Source organism: Homarus americanus, unplaced genomic scaffold, assembly GCF_018991925.1.
Source record: "Homarus americanus isolate GMGI-L3 unplaced genomic scaffold, GMGI_Hamer_2.0 scaffold53233, whole genome shotgun sequence".
NCBI classification, from domain to species: Eukaryota; Metazoa; Arthropoda; class Malacostraca; order Decapoda; family Nephropidae; genus Homarus; species Homarus americanus.
In genome coordinates, this window is record NW_024751660.1 from 1,852,101 (window position 1) to 1,874,743 (window position 22,643).

Below are 22,643 nucleotides of genomic sequence, written 5' to 3' on the forward strand. Positions count from 1 at the left end.
GCGCTGGCTGCTGCTTCTCCTTGACAAGTTCCCGGGTATATTGCCTCTCTATCATGTGCCCTGCCTCTTACGCCTTTATCGGCCAGGACACGCCGACCTTTCCTCCTCCTACTCCACCATCACCACTTCGCCCGGCTGTTGCTGCGACACATTTACGAAAGCACATGGGCACAGGGTGAGGGGTGTGTGTGTACGTGTGTTTGTGTGTGTACGTGTGTGTGGTACTGTATGCATGCATGTGTTTAACAATGCTCTATAAACCTTGAGTTACAGCTGGTCTGGGCGGAACTGTACAGGAGAACAGCTGCACACTCAGATTCAACTACAGGTTTCCCATACAACCAATAAATAATTTTTTTTTTACAGAGAATAACAATTTCCTTGTTGGTATAGCAGCTCTAGCGTCACCAGGGAGTAAGTTTTAACAGCGGCTGTGTGTGTGTGTGTGTGTGTGTTGGACGGGCCTGGCAGGTGGTGTCAGGTTTATAAGGACGAGTGGTCAGCGTCCAGTATCCCCTTATATCTGTATGTTAATGGTGTTCCCCTACACACAAACACACACACGAACACATACATACATACATTAATACATACATACATACATACATACACTCGCCGTATGTACTAACTTCATCTATGACAAGTTTTATCCACACACACACTGATAATATTTACACATAGCTCAATATATATTTCCTGTATATTAGATCGCTTTTACTGTTAGTTTTATCATTATATCTGAATAAATTTACGTATTTCCATCATTTTACGTCAAGTCGTTTACATTATAAATTAATCATTTCATCGAACTGATTTAAATGGCTAATTCTATCATTCAATGTTTTGTATCAGTATTACATCACGTAAATATAAGATTTCAGCTATATATTATTTCAGCAAGAGAATATTGAGGTGATGGTTAAGCAGCCTCACACAATAAAGCTGTTTGGTGGTACCCTTCTCTCTGTTCCTGTTACCCTCCCTTATTGTCCCTTGTACCTGTCACCCTTGTCCTTGTACCTGTCACCCCCTGTCCCCTGTACCTGTCACCCCTTGTCCCCTGTACCTGTCACCCCTGTCCCCTGTACCTATATCACTTTTCCCCTGTACCTGTCTACTTGTCCCTTGTACCTGTCACCCCTTGTCCCCTTGCCTCACCCCTTGTCATGTACTATCACCTTGTCCCCTGTACCTGTCTCACCCTTGTCCCTGTACCTGTCACCCTTGTCCCCTGTACCTGTCACCCTTGTCCCTGTCACCTGTCACCCCTGTCCCCTGCACCCTGTCACCCCTTTCCCTGTACCTGTCACCTTGTCCCATCCTATCCCTCCCTGTACCTGTCACCCCTTGTCCCTGTACCTGTCACCCCTTGTCCCCTGTACCTGTCACCCCTTGTCCCCTGTACCTGTCACCCCTTGTCCCTGTACCTGTCACCCCTTGTCCCCTGTACCAGTCACCCCTTGTCCCTGTACCTGTCACCTTGTCCCTGTACCTGTCACCCCTTGTCCCCTGTACCCAGTCACCCTTCCCTGTACCTGTCACCCCTTGTCCCTGTACCTGTCACCCTTGTCCCCTGTACCTGTCACCCCTTGTCCCCTGACCAGTCACCCCTTGTCCCCTGTACCAGTCACCCCTTGTCCCTGTACCTGTCACCCCTTGTCCCTGTACCCCTGTCACCCCTTGTCCCTACCTAGTCACCCTTGTCCCCTGTACCTGTCACCCTTGTCCCCTGTACCAGTCACCTTGTCCCCTCTGTCCAGTCACCCTTGTCCCCTGTACCAGTCACCCCTTGTCCCCTGTGCCACTACCCCTTGTCCCTGTACCAGTCACCCCTTGTCCCCTGTACCAGTCACCCTGTCCCCTGTACCTGTCACCCCTTGTCCCCTGTACCTGTCACCTTGTCCCTGCCTGTCCACCCCTTGTCCCCTGTACCAGTCACCCCTTGTCCCTGTACCAGTCACCCCTTGTCCCCTGCCTGTCACCCCTTGTCCCCCCCTGTCCCTGACTGTCCCCCTTGTCCCCGTAACTGTCACCCTTTCTGTACCTGTCACCCCTTGTCCCCTGTACCTGTCACTCCTTGTCCCCATGCCTGTCACCCCTTGTCCCCTGTACCATCACCCTTGTCCCCTGTACCAGTCACCCCTTGTCCCCTGTACCAGTCACCCCTTGTCCTGTACCTGTCACCTTGTCCCCCTTGTCCCTGTCCAGTCACCTTGTCCCTGTACCTGTCACCCGTCCCCACCAGTCACCCCTTGCCCCTGTACCTGTCACCTTGTCCCCTGTACCAGTGCTCCTGACCATCCTTCCCCTGTACCAGTCACCCCCCTCCCTGTACCAGTCACCCTTGTCCCCTGTACCAGCTCACCCCTGTCCCCTGCTGTAACCCTTGTCCCTGCCTGTCACCCTTGTCCCCTGTACCAGTCACCCTTGTCCCCCTTGTCCGCCCAGCTGCTTGTCCCTGTCAAGTCACCCCTTGTCCCTGTACCAGACACCCCTTCTGTCCCTGTACCAGTCACCCTTATTCTGCACCAGTCACCCTTGTCCCCTGTACCTGTCACCCCTTGTCCCTGTACCTGTCACCCCTTGTCCCCTGTACCAGTCACCTTGTCCCTGTACCAGTCACCCCTTGTCCCTTACCAGTCACCTTGTCCCTGTACCAGTCACCCCTTGTCCCCTGTACCTGTCACCCCTTGTCCCCTGCCTGTCCTCTTGTCCCTGTACCAGTCACCCCCGCCCTGTACCACCCCTCCCCTGTACCAGTACCCCTTGTCCCCTGTACCTGTCACCCTTGTCCCTGTACCTGTCTCTCCTTGTCCCCTGTACCAGTCACCCTTGTCCCCTACCAGTACCCTTTGTCCCCTCCGTCACCCCTTGTCCCCTGTACCTGTCACCCTTGTCCCTGTACCTGTCACCCCTTTGTCCCTGTGCCTGTCACCCTGTCCCCTGTACCTGCTCCCCTTGTCCCCTGTACCAGCCCCTTGTCCCCTGTACCTGTCACCCCTGTCCCCTGTACCTCTCCTCGTCCCTGCCAGTCACCCCTTGTCCCCTGTACCTGTCACCCTTGTCCCCTGTACCAGTCACCCCTTGTCCTGTACCTGTCACCTTGTCCCCTGTACCAGTCACCCCTTGTCCCTGTACCCCTGTCTCTGTCCCTGTACCTATCACCCCTTGTCCCTACCAGTCACCTTGTGTCCTGTACCAGTCACCCCTTGTCCCTGTACCTGTCACCCCTTGTCCCTGTACCTGTCACCCCTTGTCCCCTGTACCTGTCACACCCTTGTCCCCTGTACCTGTCACCCTTGTCCCCTGTACCTGTCACCTTGTCCCTGTACCTTACCTAAGTCCCCCTTGTCCTGTACCAGTCACCCTTGTCCCTGTACCTGTCACCCCTTGTCCCCTGTACCGCCTTGTCCCCTGTACCAGTCACCCTTGTCCCTGTACCAGTCACCCCTTGTCCCCCTGTACCAGTCACCCTTGTCCCCTGTACAGTCACCTTGTCCCTGTACCTGTCACCTTGTCCCTAGCACCTGTCACCCCTTGTCCCTGCCCAACTTGCTTGTCCCTGTACCTGTCACCCCTTGTCCCTGTACCAGTCACCCTTGTCCCCTGTACCTGTCACCCTTCCCTGTACCTGTCATCCCTTGTCCCCTGTACCAGTCACCCCTTGTCCCTGTATCAGTCACCTTGTCCCTGTACCTGTCTTGCCTCCCCTGTACCAGTCACCCCTTGTCCCTGTACCTGTCACCCCTTGTCCCCTGTACCTGTCACCCTTGTCCCCTGTACCTGTCACCCTTGTCCCTGTCACCAGTCACCCCTTGTCCCTGTACCTGTCACCCCTTTGTCCCCTGTACCTGTCACCCCTTGTCCCCTGTACCAGTCACCCCTTGTCCCCTGTACCTGTCACCTTGTCCCCTGTACCAGTCACCTTGTCCCCTGTACCTGTCACCCTTGTCCCTGTACCAGTCACCCTTGTCCCTGTACCTGTCACCCTTGTCCCCTGTACCAGTCACCCTTGTCCCCTGTCAGTCTTGTCCCTATTACCTGTAACCCTTTGTCCCTGTACCAGTCACCTTGTCCCTGTACCTGTCACCCCTTGTCCCTGTACCTGTCACCCCTTGTCCCCTGTACCTGTCACCCCTTGTCCCATGCCTGTCACCTTGTCCCTGTACCAGTCACCTTGTCCCCTGTACCTGTCACCCTTGTCCCTGTACCTGTCACCCCTTGTCCCCTGTACCAGTCACCCCTTGTCCCCTGTACCTGTCACCCCTTGTCCCCTGTACCAGTCACCCCTTGTCCCCTGTACCAGTCTGTGTCCCTATTTTCCTTCTTGCCCCTTGTCCCTGTACCTGTCACCCCTTGTCCCTGTACCTGTCACCTTGTCCCTGTACCTGTCTTCTGTCCCTGTACCAGTCACCCTTGTCCCCTGTACCTGTCACCCCTTGTCCCCTGTACCAGTCACCCCTTGTCCCCTGTACCAGTCACCTTGTCCCCTGTACACCAGTCACCCCTTGTCCCTGTACCTGTCACCCCTTGTCCCTGTACCTGTCACCCTTGTCCCCTGTACCTGTCACCTTGTCCCTATACCTGTCACCTTGTCCCCTGTGCCAGTCACCCCTTGTCCCCTGTACCAGTCACCCTTGTCCCCTGTACCAGCCACCCTTGTCCCCTGTACCTGTCACCTTCTGTCCCCTGTACCTGTCACCTTGTCCCTATACCTGTCACCTTGTCCCTGTACCAGTCACCTTGTCCCTGTACCTGTCCCCCTTGTCCCTGTACCGTCACCTCTTGTCCCCTGTGCCTGTCACCCCTTTTCCCTGTACCAGTCACCCCTTGTCCCTGTACCTGTCACCCCTTGTCCCCTGTACCTGTCACCCCTGTCCCTGTACCTCCCCCAGGAAGCACCATCTTTATAACTTTAGAGATTTGTGAATAGAAATAACCCGAAAGGTTTTGTAGACAATTCCTTACACTACATAATTGAAGTTCTTGGATTAATGGTCCCATAAAATAACAAAGTCATCAGCGACATAAAATGACCAATTTATGTGTACAAAACATTCACTGATACAGACAAAAGAGCAATACAACACCCGCTCACAGTCCGGCTTATATTTGTCCCCTAACAGCAGCTGGTCTTTGTATACCAATGCCATTTAGACGATATTTATAGTGCTTACTCATGTAAACAATTAACACATCTTATGTCTCCGGTAACGACGAAAATTAACCTTTAAGAACCTGACCGGTCTCATATTCGTCTTTAAGGAGGAAAGGACAGTAAATATTCCAAGTCTTTGCTGGGGTTCAGATTCTCCAAAGATTCTCACGCTAATTTCTTTTCGTAACTTGGAAATACGAGCAAATCTAATTACAGGACACTCGATGCAATGTTGCCATTTTTTTCGTTCTCACTTTCTTCCAGTGAGGAGGGAGTCGAGGAGAGAGGGAGGGGAGGCGAGGAGAGGGAGGGAGAACGAGGAGAGGATGGGGCGAGAGACAGAGGAGAAGGAGACAGAGATAAGCCATGACAGGTCAGACCAACACAGTAAACCCTGGATGATCACCAAGTCGAGGACATTTGGGTACAATAACATATGCAGGGCAAATATATCCTTCGGTGACACGTCCCGTACAAGTATAAGGTGGGTACAGTGGAGGAGTGGTGATCATACTGGGATGGCAATATAGTGATACTGGGTTCGAATCCCCAACGACGAGACAAAAGGTGATTAATATACGACGTTAGAACTATTGGTATAGCCGTAGCCCCATTGACCTGTCGTAAATACCCATCTGGTTCACATATGTCCAGACCAAACGGGGTGAAATAAGTCCCATTAACCTTGTGAGGGTCAGGCGCCCTAGCTCGTCTGACTCGTAAATGTTCCAGGGTAAACTAAACACGTTTGAGCTGGGTCACACTATACAACGCCACGAGTAACTCCCGTATTCCATGGCCGGTCACACAACACAGAGGAACGAACAGTTTAGAATCGATACAAGAGCGAAAGAATGAGACGGCTGAGAGGATACAACATTCGCTTCCCGTCTTTAGTGTCACTGGTTCGCGCCCAGAGCTCCCTCAGTTAACCTTACTTTCCAGGCGATCGAGTGTAGTGCTATTAGGCCCTCTGCTGTTTGTTATATTCATTAATGATCTTGATTTAGGCATAACTAGTAGGATTAGTAAATTTGCAGATGATACCAAAATGGGGAGAGTGATAAATTCAGACAGTGACTTTGAACACCTTCAAAGGAATCTAGATACCTTACATGAGTGGTCAGTAGACTGGCAAATGAATTTTAATACTGATAAATGCAAGGTACTACAGATAGGAAGACGAATACAAACGTTAAGTATAAACTAGGTAACACGGAAATAGAAAACTCAGATTGTGAAAAAGATCTAGAGTGTTTTGTTAGCAACGACTTGAAACCTAGAAAACAATGTATGCGTTCGCAACAAGGCAAACAGGATTCTTGGGTTCATATCTAGGTCTGTGAGTAACAGAACTGCTGACGTTATCTTGAAACTTACCTAGCATTAGTGAGGCCACACATGGATTATGCGGTTCAATTCTGGTGTCCTTATTATAGAATGGACATAGATTCTTTGGAGAAGTACAAAGAAGAATGACAAAAATGATCCATAATATTAGAAACCTTCCATATGAAGAAAGACTGAAAAGCTTAGGCTTGCATTCATTATAGAGGCGTAGAGTTAGGGAGATATGATAGAGGTGTTCAAGTGGGTAAGTGGGATTAACAAGGGTAAAATGGAAGATGTTCTGAAGCTCAGAATAACGAAATAACTAGAACAAATGGCTTTAAATTAGATAAATTCCGATTCAGAAAGGATATAGGCAAGCACTGGTTTGGTAATAGAGTTGTGGATATGTGGAATAGGCTACCGAGTGCTATAGTAGGTTCGGGGACGCTAGGGAGCTTCAAGACGAAGTTGGATAGGCACATGGAAGTGCTGGGATGGGTGTGAAAGGGATCTGCCCTGTATGGGCCAGTCGGCCTCCTGCAGTATCCCACTTTCTTATGTTCTTATGTTCTTATGTTCTAGCCAATGGTCATGATACCTCCTTATGTACAGAAAACAATAAGCTTCTTTTCCTGTGTGCTGTATCCTCGCTGCCTATAACAAGCTACCAGTATTCTAGAACAACCCTCATGTACACGAGACAACAACACGGTGTAGAAGCTGACGAAGTACAGTAGATGTAGATTATCTCAGATTTTCCCCCGATCCTGAGACCACATCTTCTTGCCCCAGCGTGAGACGAACCCTATGTCACTGTGAGCTCACATTCATGACACAACACCTTAGATGTACTACCAACCAACAGTAAACACAGAGATAGTTTAATGTTTACATCTATCTACGGTTTCATTATTGACATTTAATATAAAATACTACACTATGATATTGTTGATAGAGTATTACAGTAAAAGTTAATTCACGTTGTGTCACGAATGTTATTATATTTCAAAACAATATTATATTAAAGCACGACGGATCCTACCCGCTGAATACGACGGACCTAACCCCTTGAGTACGAGGATCCAACTCTTCGTACTCAAGGGGTTAATATCAGAATACTATAGCTAATTTCAGAAGCAGTGCAGACTAAAATGGCTTCTCTATTATGACACACACACACACACACACACACACACACACACACTTCTATTCCACCTTCCGGAAAAAAGACAGAAACTTGTGTGTAATGAAGATGACAGGTTGGGGTGGGTGGCACTGGTGGCGGCATCTACGTACTGTGGACACGAAATAAATAATAACCTTGTCTTCCTGGAGCTGGTGAGTGTGATGCAGGAGAGCAACGTGATAGTGGTGGTGGTGATGATGATGATAATGATGATGATGGTGTTGATAGTGGTGGTAGTGATGGAGGTGGTGTTGATAGTTGGTGGTGAAGATAGTGGTGAGTGGTGATAGTAGTGATGATAAACATAAGAACATAAGAATGGAGGAAACTGCGTGGCCTATTGGCCCATACTGGGCAGTCCCGTTTACACCCAACCCCTATTGCTTATATAAGCATCCAACCTATGTTTGAAGCTATTCAGCGTATTCGAGTTAATGATGATATTTGGTAACTTGTTCCATTCATCCACTACTCTGTTTCAAAACCAGTGTTTACCCATTTCAAGCCTAAATCTAAATTTGTCTAATTTAAAACCGTTGTTACGAGTTCGCTCCTGGTTGGATAGTTTGAGTACCTGTAATGTCCCCTTTGTTTAGCCCTGACTTCCACTTATACACCTCTATCAGGTCGCCCCTCGCTCTACGTCTCTCGAGGTGCAAATTAAGATGCTTTAACCTGTCTCTATACTCAAGGTTCTAATGCCCGGGATTAGTCTTGTCATTCTCCTCTGATTCTTTCCAAGGATTCTATATCCATCCTGTAATACGGCGACCAGAACTGAACTGCGTAATCCAGGTGTGGTCTCACAAGAGCAAGATACAGTTTTAGGATGACCTGGCTAGTCTTGTAACTAACACTCCTTTGTATGAACCCAAGTACTTTATTAGCCTTGTTACGAGCAAAAACACATTGATGATGATGGTGTTGATAGTGGTGGTAGTGATGGAGGTGGTGTTGATAGTTGGTGGTGGAGATAGTGGTGATGATGGTGATGATAGTGGCCGCATAAACTCCCCCAGTCTCTGAACATGTAAGGCATGCAGAATATGGACCAAAGTGTGAGGAAAATACCGTACAAAGAAACAGGTAAGAGCCACAATTGTGTTATGGCGGAATTTCCTGAGTAGTGAATCTTGTGGGCCTGGTGTGTGTGTGTGTGTGTGTGTGTGTGTGTGTGTGTGTGTGTGTGTGTGTGTGTGTGTGTGTGTGTGTGTGTGTGTGTGTGTGTGTGTAATAATAAAAATTAACGGTTTATTGAAAGAGCATGGCAGCCGGAAGGCTGAAAATATACAATTACATAATTGGGGAATGGTTCTCTTGATTTACAAATGTACAAATAACATAAGTGATACAAATATGATATATGATAATTAGGTGTTGATGATTTTTACAAAGGTTGGGATTGCGCTGTTCTTGTAGCAATCAGTTCGTGCTCGTATGGGCTGGATGCGGTGGGCAGGTGTGTGGCCACGTGGCCAGGACAGTAGCTTGGGGCAATGCAGGTGTGCTCCATCCTTCAGGTTAGGTCAGGTGAAGCCGTGAGGTCAGGTCAGATCCAGCCACAATCAGTATTGCTGTGTTTTTGTGCTTTTCCTTCGAGTTGAAATTGCCACTTTTGTATATCACTTGTGGATTAATCTCAACATGGGTTTACAAAGGGAAAATCTTGTCTAACAAATCTGCTAACGTTTTTTAGGAAAGTCTTCGAGGTAGTAGATAATGACGAAAATTACGATGTTATTTACTTAGACTTTAGCAAAACATTTGACAGAGTACCGCATCAGAGGCTTCTGAGAAAAATTAAGGCTCATGGTATGGAGGGAAAAGTTTTAAATTGGATAAAATCATGGCTCACCGATAGAACGCAGAGGGTCAGCGTAGATGGTGTTAAATCTAGTGGGGCCGTGTAACCAGTGGGGTTCCCCAGGGGTCAGTACTAGGCCACTCTTGTTCATAATCTACATAAACGATTTAGATACTGGGATCAGCAGTGACATAAGCAAGTTTGCGGATGACACCAAAATAGGGCGCAAATTAATTCAGGCAGGATGCAAATGCATTACAGGAGGATCTAAATAAACTGCAGGTGGTCTGAAAAATGGCAAATGAAATTCAACACCAGCAAGTTGCAGTACAATATGGAAGAACAAATACTTATAATGTATACAGCCTTAACAACATCAACCTAGAAGTCGACTTGTGAAAGAGACCTAAGGGTACTTGTAAGCCCGGACCTACGGCCTAGAAAACAGTTGGTTAATGTTCGAAATAAGGCAAACAGAGTATTGGTTTATATCTAGAAGTGTTAGTAACAAAGTGCAGAGGTCTTATTGCAACTATATCTTGCGCTAGTCAGGCCGCACCTCGATTATGCGGTCCAGTTTTGGTGCCTATTATAGAATGGATAAATACTGAGTTGCAGCAAAGAATAAAAATGATTGCGGGACTTAGAAACCTTCCATATCAGGATAGGTTAAAGAAACTTAACTTGCATTCCTAAGAAAGACGAAAGTGCGGGAGATATGGAAGAAATATTTCAGTGGGTGAAAGGAATCAATAAAGGGATATAGATAAAGTTCTTATAATATACAGAGCAGGATGGGACTCGAACCGGATTCAAGTTGATAAGTTTGGTTTAAGAGGAGATAGGAAGAAACTGGTTCCAAATAGGGTGGTGGACGAGTGGAACAAGCTTAGCAACTTTGTATAAGGTGGGAACTCTGGAAAGTTTCAAAAGGAGGCTAGATAGATTCATGGATGATAGAGAGTGGTAGTAACTCTCGACAGGAGCTGCCATGCACAGGCTAACCGGCCTATTGCAGACTCCTTATTTTCTTATGTCCTTATGTGTGTGTTTCTCCCCTCTTACCTTGCATGTGTAGACCATCACCTGAGACGCTTGGTAATGAGCCATAGATTTACTTATTAACAATATTATTCGTCTCTCTCTCTCTCTCTCTCCCCCCCCCCCTCTCTCTCTATTCTCTTTCTTTCACATTTTCCTTTTCTTTCGCTTCATTCCCACACATTCTCTGTCCTCTTCTTTCTCTCTCTCCCTCTCTCACACACACCTTCACTCAGCTACTCTTACCACACCGCTGTACTAATACACGCGTTCTGATGTGGTACTTCCCCATCCATAACAAGCCCCCCCACAAATATCAAGTTTAACCCCCTCCCTCCCCTTTGCCCCCCAAATATCAAGTTTACCCTCCTCTCCCCTTTCCCTCAATACCAAGTTAACCCCTCCTCCCCCCTTGCCCCCCCAATTCTCAAGTGTAACCCCGTCCCTCCTCCCCCAAAAAATATCAAGTTTAACCCCCCTTCTCTCCCCACCCCTCCCCTCCATATAAGCCATGAGCAGCAGCATCATCAGCCCTCATCAACAGCACTAAACACGTTCTCTTACAAACCAATCATCGCCGCCAACACTCACTCACTCTTCTTCTTCTTCTTCTTCTCCTCTTCCTCTTTATAATCTGGGTCTTCTTCTCTCTTCTCTATTTTTTCCTTGGTTACTTCCTCCTCTCCAGCCTCTTTTTTCTTTTCTTCTCTTCACTTCATCATCATCTTGGTCTTTCACTTCTCCTCTTTAACAATATGATCTCTTCTACATCTTCTTCGTCTCCTCCTCCTCCTCTTGCTCTTTCTTCTCCTCCTCCAACTATCCACCTCTGAATTAATCCACAACTTTTACATCTCTCTCTCTCTCTCTCTCTCTCTCTCTCTCTCAACAATTTCCCTACTTAACCCAACACATATGAATATTTTCTGTCTTATTTCATCCTCAATTATTTTTAAATCTCTCAAACACACACAACACACACACACACACACACACACACACACTACATCCTTGACCTACCAGGTGCTGCTGACCAGTGGGCCCCCTTGGCCATGTTCGGCCCCACTCCTTAAGTCCCTCTCCCCGACCCATCCTCACCACCGGGATATCAACATAATAAAAGTGATAATTTCGTTTCGGAAAAGTGGGATCAGTGATGAACAGTGGTTTAAGCCAGTGAATTCCAGCACCAGACAGTACCAGTGAGAGCAGTGACCCACCAGTGAGATAAGCACCCTGGGAACTGACCACCATCTTCTGACCAGGTGCAAATAGGTCCACCCTGGGAACAAGGGGCCGGCTTCACACCTGACTAGAGATAACACAACACCACCCAGCAGTGAGGTATGACACCACATCATCCGGTGCCTCCATGACCACGTGAGGTCCTTCATATCAACACCCTACGGACGAGTTACTGAACCACGAGGCCATGTGACCTCACACAGTATGTCAAGAGACCAGCCCGGACCATCAGCTGCAAACTATAATAATTTGTATATTCAATTCATTTTCCTTCTCCTTTCAGTAATGAAATCTTTTGTAAACAACCACCACCCCCATGTCTTTGTATGTAATAAGTCATTTTTGTCTAATGTATACTTTCAGCCTTCGAGCTGCAGAACTTTCTCAATAAACCGGTAACATTATTATTATTACACACACCACTCTCAGCATTCATTCATTCCTATCACTCTCTATTTCACCAAAGTCCTCTAACCCAACCCAACCCAACCCAACCCAACCCAACCCAACCTAACCCAACCCTAACCTAACCTAAACTAACCTAACCTTAACCTAACCCGCACCAAACAGACATTCGACATACACTGAGAGATGGTCGATTGTGACTCTTGGCCAAACACTCCTCCTCGCTACACAAAACTGCTCTATTGTCACACCGCCACCCATCAAACCACCCACCGTACCTAAACCACCCACTCACCCTAACCGACCGCCCACACAAACCACCTAACCACCCAAGCCAGCGCCCAGCCAGACCTCCTGCATGTTGTTGGTTCAGCTGTCAACAAAACTAAATCACCCACTCTCCTCCACTCCCGGAAATGAAATTACTAAAATGCGAAAAGCACGAGAACTCCTCCCCCAAAATACTTATATACGGGAAGAGGTTTTGTCACGGGAGGCGGGAAGACACAACACGTCCACCCAGCAGAAGCGGCGGCGGAAGAAGAAGGAAGGAAGAAGTTGGTTGAAGGCACAGCCAGCAGGGGAGACGGGCCCGAGAGAAGAACCTCCATTACCTCACTCCATTCCCTCACCCTCCAGTTATAGTCTCACGAGAAATGTATTTAAGACAGAGGGAGGAGGAGGAGAAGGAAGAGGAGGAGGAGAAGGAGGCAGGATGAGGTGGAGGAGGCAGGATAAGTGGGGAGGAAAAAGAGGAGCAGGTGGTGGAGGAGGTGGAGGCGGAAGAGGATGAGGAGGATGAGGAAGAAGAGGTGGGGAAGTAGGAAGAGGTGGAGGCGGTGGAGAGGAGGAGGAGGGCTGTTACAGTACTGTCTCCTCCACACCAACAGGTATATATAGTACAAGCTTAATTAACAAGTCAACAGGTGAGTCTATGTAAACAATAAACACCTGTGTGAGAGAGAGAGGAAGAGGGATGAAGTAAACAAGGACTGGTTAAGTAATTAGTACTAATCGGTTAATAAGTAAGGTGAATAAGTAGTAAGTAAGATGCATAAGTAATGAGGTAAATAAGTATTAAGTAAGATGAATAAGTAATAAGGTGAAGTAATAAGTAAGGGGAATAAGTAATAATTAAGGTAAATAAGTAGTAAGGTGAATAAGTAATAATTAAGGTTAATAAGTAATAAGTAAGGTGAATAAGTAAGGTAAATAAGTACAGTAACAAGTGAGGTAAATACGTAACAAACGATAAATAAGTAATAAGTAAGATAAATAAGTATTCAAGAGGGTAAAATGTGTAAGTAATATCTTAATGAGTGAATAAGTAATTAGTAAGTGAGGTAAGTAACGGGCAGTAATAAGTGGAGGGGTAGCAATTAGTGGAGGGGTAGCAATTAGTGGCTAAGTAAATAATTAGCAAGGTGAATTAAGGTGCCACATGACATACAGTGCCACCCGCCAGTGCCAGAAGGAGGGAAGGGGAGTGTGTTTGTCACCTTCACCCACGCACCCTCCTCCAACACTCCCACACACCTCCTCCAACACTCCCACCTCCTCCAACACTCCCACCCCTCCAACTTAGCATCACCAAACCTCCCCAGTCAAATTCTACAATATTCCTCCCCCGCCATCTTTTAACTCCCCATTCTCCCCACCCCATTCTTAACACCCCCCACTACCTACTAATCTCTCTCTCTCTCTCTCTCTCTCTCTCTCTCTCTCTCTCTCTCTCCCGGCAGGTAATCACTACACCCTCCCTTTCCTTCCTCTCCCCTCACCCACTAACTCATTAACCTGTACAGTACACACACACACACACACACACACACACACACACACACACACACACACACACACACACACACACACACACACACACACACACACACCATGCTCCTCCTTCATCCTTCACAAGGTAGACTGAGGCAGATATCGAGGAGGATGGGAGAGGAGAGTAGAGGAGGAGTAGGAGGAGAAGAGGAGGGAGGAGGAGTAGAGGAGACGAGGAGAGGAGGGAGGAGGGAGGTAGAGGAGGAGGGGGAGGGAGGTATGGGAGGGAGGGGGGAGGAGGAGGAGGAGGAGGAGGAGGAGAGGGGAGAGAGGAGGAGGTGGGAGGAGAGAGGAGGAGTGGGAGGAGGTAAGGAGGGGAGGAGGTAGGAGGGAGGGAGTAGGAGGAGGAGGAGGAGGAGGGGAGGAGGTGGGGAGGAGGAGGGGGAGGAGAGTGGGAGGAGGAGGGGAGAGGGGAGGAAAGGGGGGAGGAGAGGGGAGGAGGAGGGAGGGGGGAGAGGGGGAGGGAGGAGGAGAGGGAGGGAGGAGTGAGGAGGGGGGAGACGAGAGGAGGAGACGAGAGGAGGAGTGGAGAGGAGGAGAGGAGAGAACCCATCTGCCACACAGTTATACCAAGACAAAACAATCAGGCTTCATAATATCATCAACATCGATTGATAAGCCCTTCACCCTCCCCACCCCTTCCTCCCACCTACTCCCCTTCACCTCCCCACCCTTCTCCCCACCCTACTCCCCTTCATCCTTTCTCCCACCTACTCCCTTCCTCCCCACCTACTCCTTTTCCCTTCTCCCCCACCTACTCCCCTTCCTCCCCACCTACTCCTCTTCCTCCCCACCTACTCCCTTCATCCCTTCCTCCCTTTCTTCCTCCCCACCTACTCCCCTTCATCCTTTCCTCCCCCACCTACTCCTCTTCATCCCTTCCTCCCCACCTACTCCCCTTCCTCCCCACCTACTCCTCTTCCTCCCCACCTACTCCTTCATCCCTTCCTCCCTTCACCCTTCCTCCTTCATACTTTCCTCCCACTCTCCCTTCCTCCCCTTACTCCCATTCATCCCTTCCTCCCCACCCCTCCCCTTCATCCCTTCCTCCCCACCTACTCATCCTTCCTCCCTTCACCCTTCCTCCCCCACCTCTCCCCTTCATACTTTCCTCCCTCACCTACTCCCCTTCCTCTTTCATCCTTCCTCCCCCCTCTCCCCCTTCATCCTTTCCTCCCCATCTACTCCCTTCATACTTTCCTCCCCACCTACTCCCCTTCATCCTTCCCTCCCCACCTACTCCCTTCATCCCTTCCTCCCCACCTACTCTTCATCCCTTCCTCCCCTTACTCCCTTCATCCTTTCCTCCCCATCTACTCCCCTTCATACTTTCCTCCCCACCCTACTCCCTTCATCCTTTCCTCCCCACCCCTCCCCCTTCATCCTTCCTCCCCACCTCTTCATCCTTCCTCCCCCCACCTACTCCTTCTCCCCCTACTCCCTTCCTCACTTACTCCCATTCATCCCTTCCTCCCCACCTACTCCCCTTCACCCCTTCCTCCCCACTTACTCCCATTCATCCTTCCTCCCCCACCTACTCCCTTCACCCCTTCCTCCCCACCCTACTCCCCTTCATCCTTTCCTCCCCCCACCTACTCCCCTTCATCCCCACCCTACTCCCCTTCCTCCCCACTTACTCCCATTCATCCCTTCCTCCCCACCCTCTCCCCTTCACCCCTTCACTCCCCACCTACTCTTCATCCTTTCCTCCCCACCTACTCCTTCATCCCTTCCTCCCCACCTACTCTTCATCCTTCCTCCCCACCCTACTCCCCTTCATACCTTCCCCCATCTACTCCTTCTACTTTCCTCCCCACCTACTCCCCTTCATCCCCACCTACTCCCCTTCCTCCCCCTTACTCCCATTCATCCCTTCCTCCCCACCTACTCCCCTTCATCCCTTCCTCCCCACCTACTCTTCAGCCCTTCCTCCCCACCTACTCCCTTCATACCTTCCCCCCATCTACTCCCTTCATACCTTCCTCCCCTCTCCCTTCACCCTTCCTCCCCTCCTTTTACTCCCCCATCCCTTCCTCCTCCCCACCCCTACAAACCAAACCAGTCGGAAAATCGATCAATGCAATATCTGTTAAGTACTTTTAGTCCACCGATACTGACCAGGAACAAAAAATAGACCAATCAGAATTAAAAGTAACGACACTCGACCAATCAGAATAAGAGTTACAACACTCGACCAATCAGAATAAGAGTTACGACGAAATTGAGGCAAATTCTAATCTAGTTTCGTAATATCATATCAATTCGTTAAAATGTATGTATGTATGTATGTATGTATGTATGTATGTATGTATGTATGTATGTATGTATGCATGTATGTATGTATGTTCGATTCTCGGGCAGAGTTGAAACTATGGGCAAGTTTCTTTACGCCATTTGCCTGTCTACCCAGCAGTAATTGGGGATCCGGCTGTTAATCGATTTAGGGATCGTATTGCGGGGTAATGGTTAGCCAGTGCAGTTGGCGAGTTGTCCGGTCTTCTCGGACTATTCCTTGACACTGGGTCATGCAGCTCGTTAACCAGGGTGTGGTTGCTGTGTTAATGTTCAGTGTTACCAGAAAGGAAGATTAATAGTCAGTGTACAGAGACCGGCAAATAAGTTCAATGTTCAGTACAGACCAACAAGTTCAATGTTCAGTACAGACCAACAAGTTCAATGATCAGTACAGACCAACAAGTTCAATGTTCAGTACAGACCAGCAAGTTCAATGTTCAGTACAGACCAACAAGTTCAAAGTTCAGTACAGACCAACAAGTTCAATGCTCGTACAGACCAACAAGTTCAAAGTTCAGTACAGACCAGCAAGTTCAATGATCAGTACGAACCAACAAGTTCAATGTTCAGTACAGACCAACAAGTTCAATGATCAGTACAGACCAACAAGTTCAATGTTTCAATATTGAACCAACAAGTTCAATGTTCAGTACAGACCAACAAGTTCAATGATGAGTACAGACCAACAAGTTCAATGTTCAGTACAGACCAACAAGTTCAATGTTCGTACAGACCAACAAGTTCAATGATGAGTACAGACCAACAAGTTCAATGATGAGTACAGACCAACAAGTTCAATGTTCAGTACAGACCAACAAGTTCAATGTTCAGTACAGACCAACAAGTTCAAAGTTCAGTACAGACCAGCAAGTTCAATGATCAGTACAGACCAACAAGTTCAATGTTCAGTACAGACCAACAAGTTCAATGATCAGTACAGACCAACAAGTTCAATGATGAGTACAGACCAACAAGTTCAATGATGAGTACAGACCAACAAGTTCAATGATGAGTACAGACCAACAAGTTCAATGTTCAGTACAGACCAACAAGTTCAATGTTCAGTACAGACCAACAAGTTCAATGTTTAGTACAGACCAACAAGTTCAATGATCAGTACAGACCAACAAGTTCAGCATGGTACAGACCAACAAGTTCAATGATGGTACAGACCAACAAGTTCAATGATGAGTACAGACCAACAAGTTCAATGTTCAGTACAGACCAACAAGTTCAATGTTCAGTACAGACCAACAAGTTCAATGTTCAGTACAGACCAACAAAGCCCAAAATTCAGTCATGATGGTGTGGGAGGAGTTGCCGGTCTGACCAGCTGACAGTGAGAGGGTCGATAAATTGGTGGGTCAGCGTGTCGCAGCTCCCAGCCCACCCACCTCCCAACTGTTATTACTACCATCATTACCACCAGCTGTTATTACTACCATCATTACCACCAGCTGTTATTACTACCATCATTACCACCAGCTGTTATTACTACCATCATTACCACCAGCTGTTATTACTACCATCATTACCACCAGCTGTCATTACCATCATTATCACCAGCTGTTATTACTACCATCATTACCACCAGCTGTTATTACTACCATCATTACCCCAGCTGTTATTACTACCATCATACCACCAGCTGTTATTACTACCACCATTATCACCAGCTGTTACTACCATCACACACCAGCTGTCATTACTACCATCACCCACCAGCTGTTATTACTACACATTACCACCAGCTGTTATTACTACCATCATTACCAGCTGTTATTACCACCACATTATTACACCATCATATCACCAGCTGTTATTACTACCATCATTACCACCAGCTTTCATACCACACACCACCAGCTATCACTCCCCAAACCTGATACCACATCCGCCATTACTACCATCATTATCACCAGCTGTTATTACTACCATCACACATCCAGCTGTTATTACTACCATCATTACCACCAGCTGTTATTACTACCATCATTCACCAGCTGTATACCACCATCATCCACCAGCTGTCATTACTACCATCATTATCACCAGCTGTTATTACCATCATACCCAGCTGTTATTACCACCATCATTACCACCAGCTGTTATTACACCACTTACCAACCATTACACCACCCCAACTGTTATTACTATCATTACCACCAGCTGTTATTACTACCATCATTACCACCAGCTGTTATTACTACCATCATTACCACCACTGTTATTACTACCATCATTACCACCAACTATTACTCTCCACACACCAGCTGTTATTACTACCATCATTACCACATTTACCACCATCACACCAGCTGTCATTACTACCATCATTTACATTTTACATACTATTACCACCAGCTGTTATTACTACCATCATTACCAAGCTGTTATTACTACCACATTGCCACCAGCTGTTATTACTACCATCATTACCACCAGCTGTCATTAACCATCATTATCACCAGCTGTTATTACCCCATTACCACCAGCTTTTACCATCATTACCACCAGCGTTATTACCACACACCAGCTGTCATTACTACCACACGCAACCACTCATTACCCACCCACCAGCTGTTACCCATTCTACCTTACCACATCATTACCACCAGCTGTTATTACTACCATTATCACCAGCTGTTATTACTGCCATCATTACCAGCCTGTTATTACTACCATCATTACCACCAGCTGTTATTACTACCATCATTATCACCAGCTGTTATTACTACCACCATTACCACCAGCTGTCATTACTACCATCATTATCACCAGCTGTTATTTATCATTACCACACCAACTGTTATTACTACCATCATTACCACCAGCTGTTATTACTTATTACCACCAGCTGTTATTACTACCATCATTACACCAGCTGTTATTACTACCACATAGTGTTATTACTACCATCATTACCACCAGCTGTTATTACTACCATCATTATCACCAGCTGTTATTACTACCATCATTACCACCAGCTGTTATTACTACCATCATTACCACCAGCTGTTATTACTACCATCATTACCACCAGCTGTTATTACCACCATCATTACCACCAACTGTTATTACTACCATCATTATCACCAGCTGTTATTACCACCATCATTACCACCAGCTGTTATTACTACCATCATTACCACCAGCTGTTATTACTACCACCATTACCACCAGCTGTTATTATTACCATCATTACCACCAGCTGTTATTACTATACCATTACCACCAGCTGTTATTACTACCATCATTACCACCAGCTGTCATTACTACCATCATTACCACCACCACCACAACTACCTACACCACACTACACCACACTACACCACCACACACCATCACCATCACCCGTACCGCTTCAGGCTGTTCCCTTCATAAATACATATATCACGTGGAGAGAAACACCTCCTAAAGAATCAACTACAATATCTGAAATGTGATGATGAACGAACTCCAAACGCCGCTACATAATTCCACCTTCGCTTCGTACTCTTTGTCTCTGTTGCAAAATGCGATGCAATATTGGTGTCCGCCCCCCTCGTGCGTGTGTGTGTGTGTAACTTCAAATATTCCCCACCCTCCCGTGTCTACCTCAAAGTTTTCCCCTTTATAAAAAAAAGTGTGTGTGTGTGTGTGTGTGTGTGTGTGTGTATTTGATTCATACTCAATTCCGCGTGACAGCAATGTAATATTAGTAGAAGGAGTTAATATAAGTATATCCACCATCGACCAAAATATTCATGCGTGACTCAACCAAACTTAAGAGTGAGTGACCACCAGCTGACTCACTCGCCGTCTGGTTCATCACGTGGCTTCCCCCTCTGCCATCACCATCCCAACAAGGTTACCGGTCAAATGGGGCCCCAGTCCTATTAGGCCCTCAACCTACTGGACCCCAACCTAACGTATATCACCCAAAGGTTAGACACCCCAATTTATTTCACCTTTATTTTACACCCTAACCTAACCTAACCTAACCTAATCTGACCTGACTTGACCCAACCTGACCATAAGCGGAATCTAGTAAATACACTCAAACACTCTTAACCAAACGACCTTGACCTTTAAACGTAAATTTCACACATTAAACGATTTCATCCAATTACCTTTGACCCAATTTCCCATTACGACCAGGGACTTGCTCGACCATTAAAGGGATGAAACAGGTCATTTATTTTCTATATATTTACATTAGAAAACAACAGCGCAGGTTATAGATGCAGAAAGTTCAGAATGACAACGATACACGAGCGCTTCTTGAGGCCTATATACATAACTATATTGTTAATGATGAGGACAAAAAATTATTCTCTCCCTCACATCAATAGAGAAACGTTTCTCTTCTCGCCATCAATATTTATGACTATATTGCATTATCTGTTGCATATATAAAAACACATCAATTCCTCTCCATGAAGTCATTAAAGAAACGTTCCTCATCTATAACATTTCTCTCTTCAATCGACAAACGTTCTCCTCACATCAATAAACAAACAAAACGTTACTCGGGGATCAATTAACGTCACTGTCGCATCACCACTAACACACACACACACACACATGAGGTACATCCCGGACCGTAACGTGAATAGGTGGACAAACCCTTTATGTCACCACTTCCTTCAGTGACAAGGAAACACCAACAACGATAATAATAATACAAACAACAACAACAACAACAACAACAACAACAACAACAATAATAATAATAATAATAATAATAATAATAATAATAATAATAATAATAATAATAATAATAATAATAATAATAATAAACGTTTAACCTAACTGTTATAACTATTTAAATGTCTAAGTCGCAGTTAAGTTACAGTCACATACTTAAGAATATGAAGAGACAGATTCTTATAGATATTCATGTCATTTTTAGTGCTAATAAAACTCACATTCTTCAACGTTTTACTGCCATCGCTGTTATTTTACCGCCACAAACGATAATACCATAAACGTTTTACTGCAGCAGTCGTATAGTTACTTCTCTAAGGGATGAAAACCCTTTAGTAGCGTTAAGTGGAAGTAGAGAGCGAAGGAACTCATTCTGGGCATGTTGACAGTATCTTACTTCCGTGCATACTCACCCACTGACATCTCTACCCCTCTTCTCCCTCCTCTTCCCACCCCCTCACTTCCCCATCCCTTAACTCCTACCCCTCTCACTTCCCTAACCCCCACTCCCCTATTCCCTAACCCTGCCCAGGACGTCAAAACACCCGTCACAACCCACACAACAAGATAAGCTCACAAGATCGTTACCACACGTAAAAATTACCTCGAGAATCCTTGACACAGTGGAAGGATACTGTAAGGAGTGGGGGGGTGAGGAGGAGATGAGGTGAGGGGAGAGGTGAGAGGTGGGGAAAAGAGGGCTGAGGAGGTGGAGAGGGGGTAAGGAGGTGGGATGAAACGGACCATCCTTTGCATAATCCTACTTAGTGGCTCGCCCTTGTGCCTGCAGTTAATGGGTCAGGTGGGGCAGGGCGAAGGCGAGAGGGGTGGGTCTCTTCTCCTGTCTCCTACCACGCCTCTGGCCCCTCCCATCTCCTACCTCGCTCTCGCCCCTCCCATCTACCTCGCCTCTGGCCCTCCCATCTCTACCTCGCCTCTCATCTCTCCCATCTCCTACCCCCCCCCTCCATTCTCCCTACTCGCCTCTCATCTCTCCCATCTCCTACGCCTCTCGCCCCTCCCATCTCCTACCTCCTCTCGCCCCTCCCATCTACCTCGCCTCTGGCCTCCATCTCCCACCCCGCCCTCATCTCTCCCATCTCCTACCTCGCCTCTCGCCCCTCGTTCTCCCTACCTCGCCTCTCATCTCTCCCATCTCCTACCCTCGCCTCTCGCCCTCCGTTCTCCTACCTCGCTTTTCGCCCCTCGTTCTCCCTCCCTCGCCTCTCGCCCTCCCTTCTCCTACCTCTGCTCTTCTGTCCCTCCTCCTCCTATCTCCATCTCACCCCTTCCACCAACCAATCCTCCCTTCTCCCTTCAGTCTCTTTCATTCCTTTCTTCTCCCGTCCTCCATCCCCACCACATGATTCTTACCCCCTCCTCCTCTTTCTCTCTCCCCCCCCTCCTACAATTCTTCCCTCTCATTTCTCCACCTCTTTCTTTTACCTGACATTATACCTGTAATTTACTCCTACTCTCTGAAGGTAACAATCAGCTATTAATACGCAGCTTCACCTGACGAATGATATAATAGAAACAAAAATCATATGACAAAGAAATCCAAAACCACAAAATATTATATAAAAAGCTAAAAAAAAAAAGACGAAAATAAAATAAAAAAAGTAAAATAAATACAAAACAAAATACAATATTGA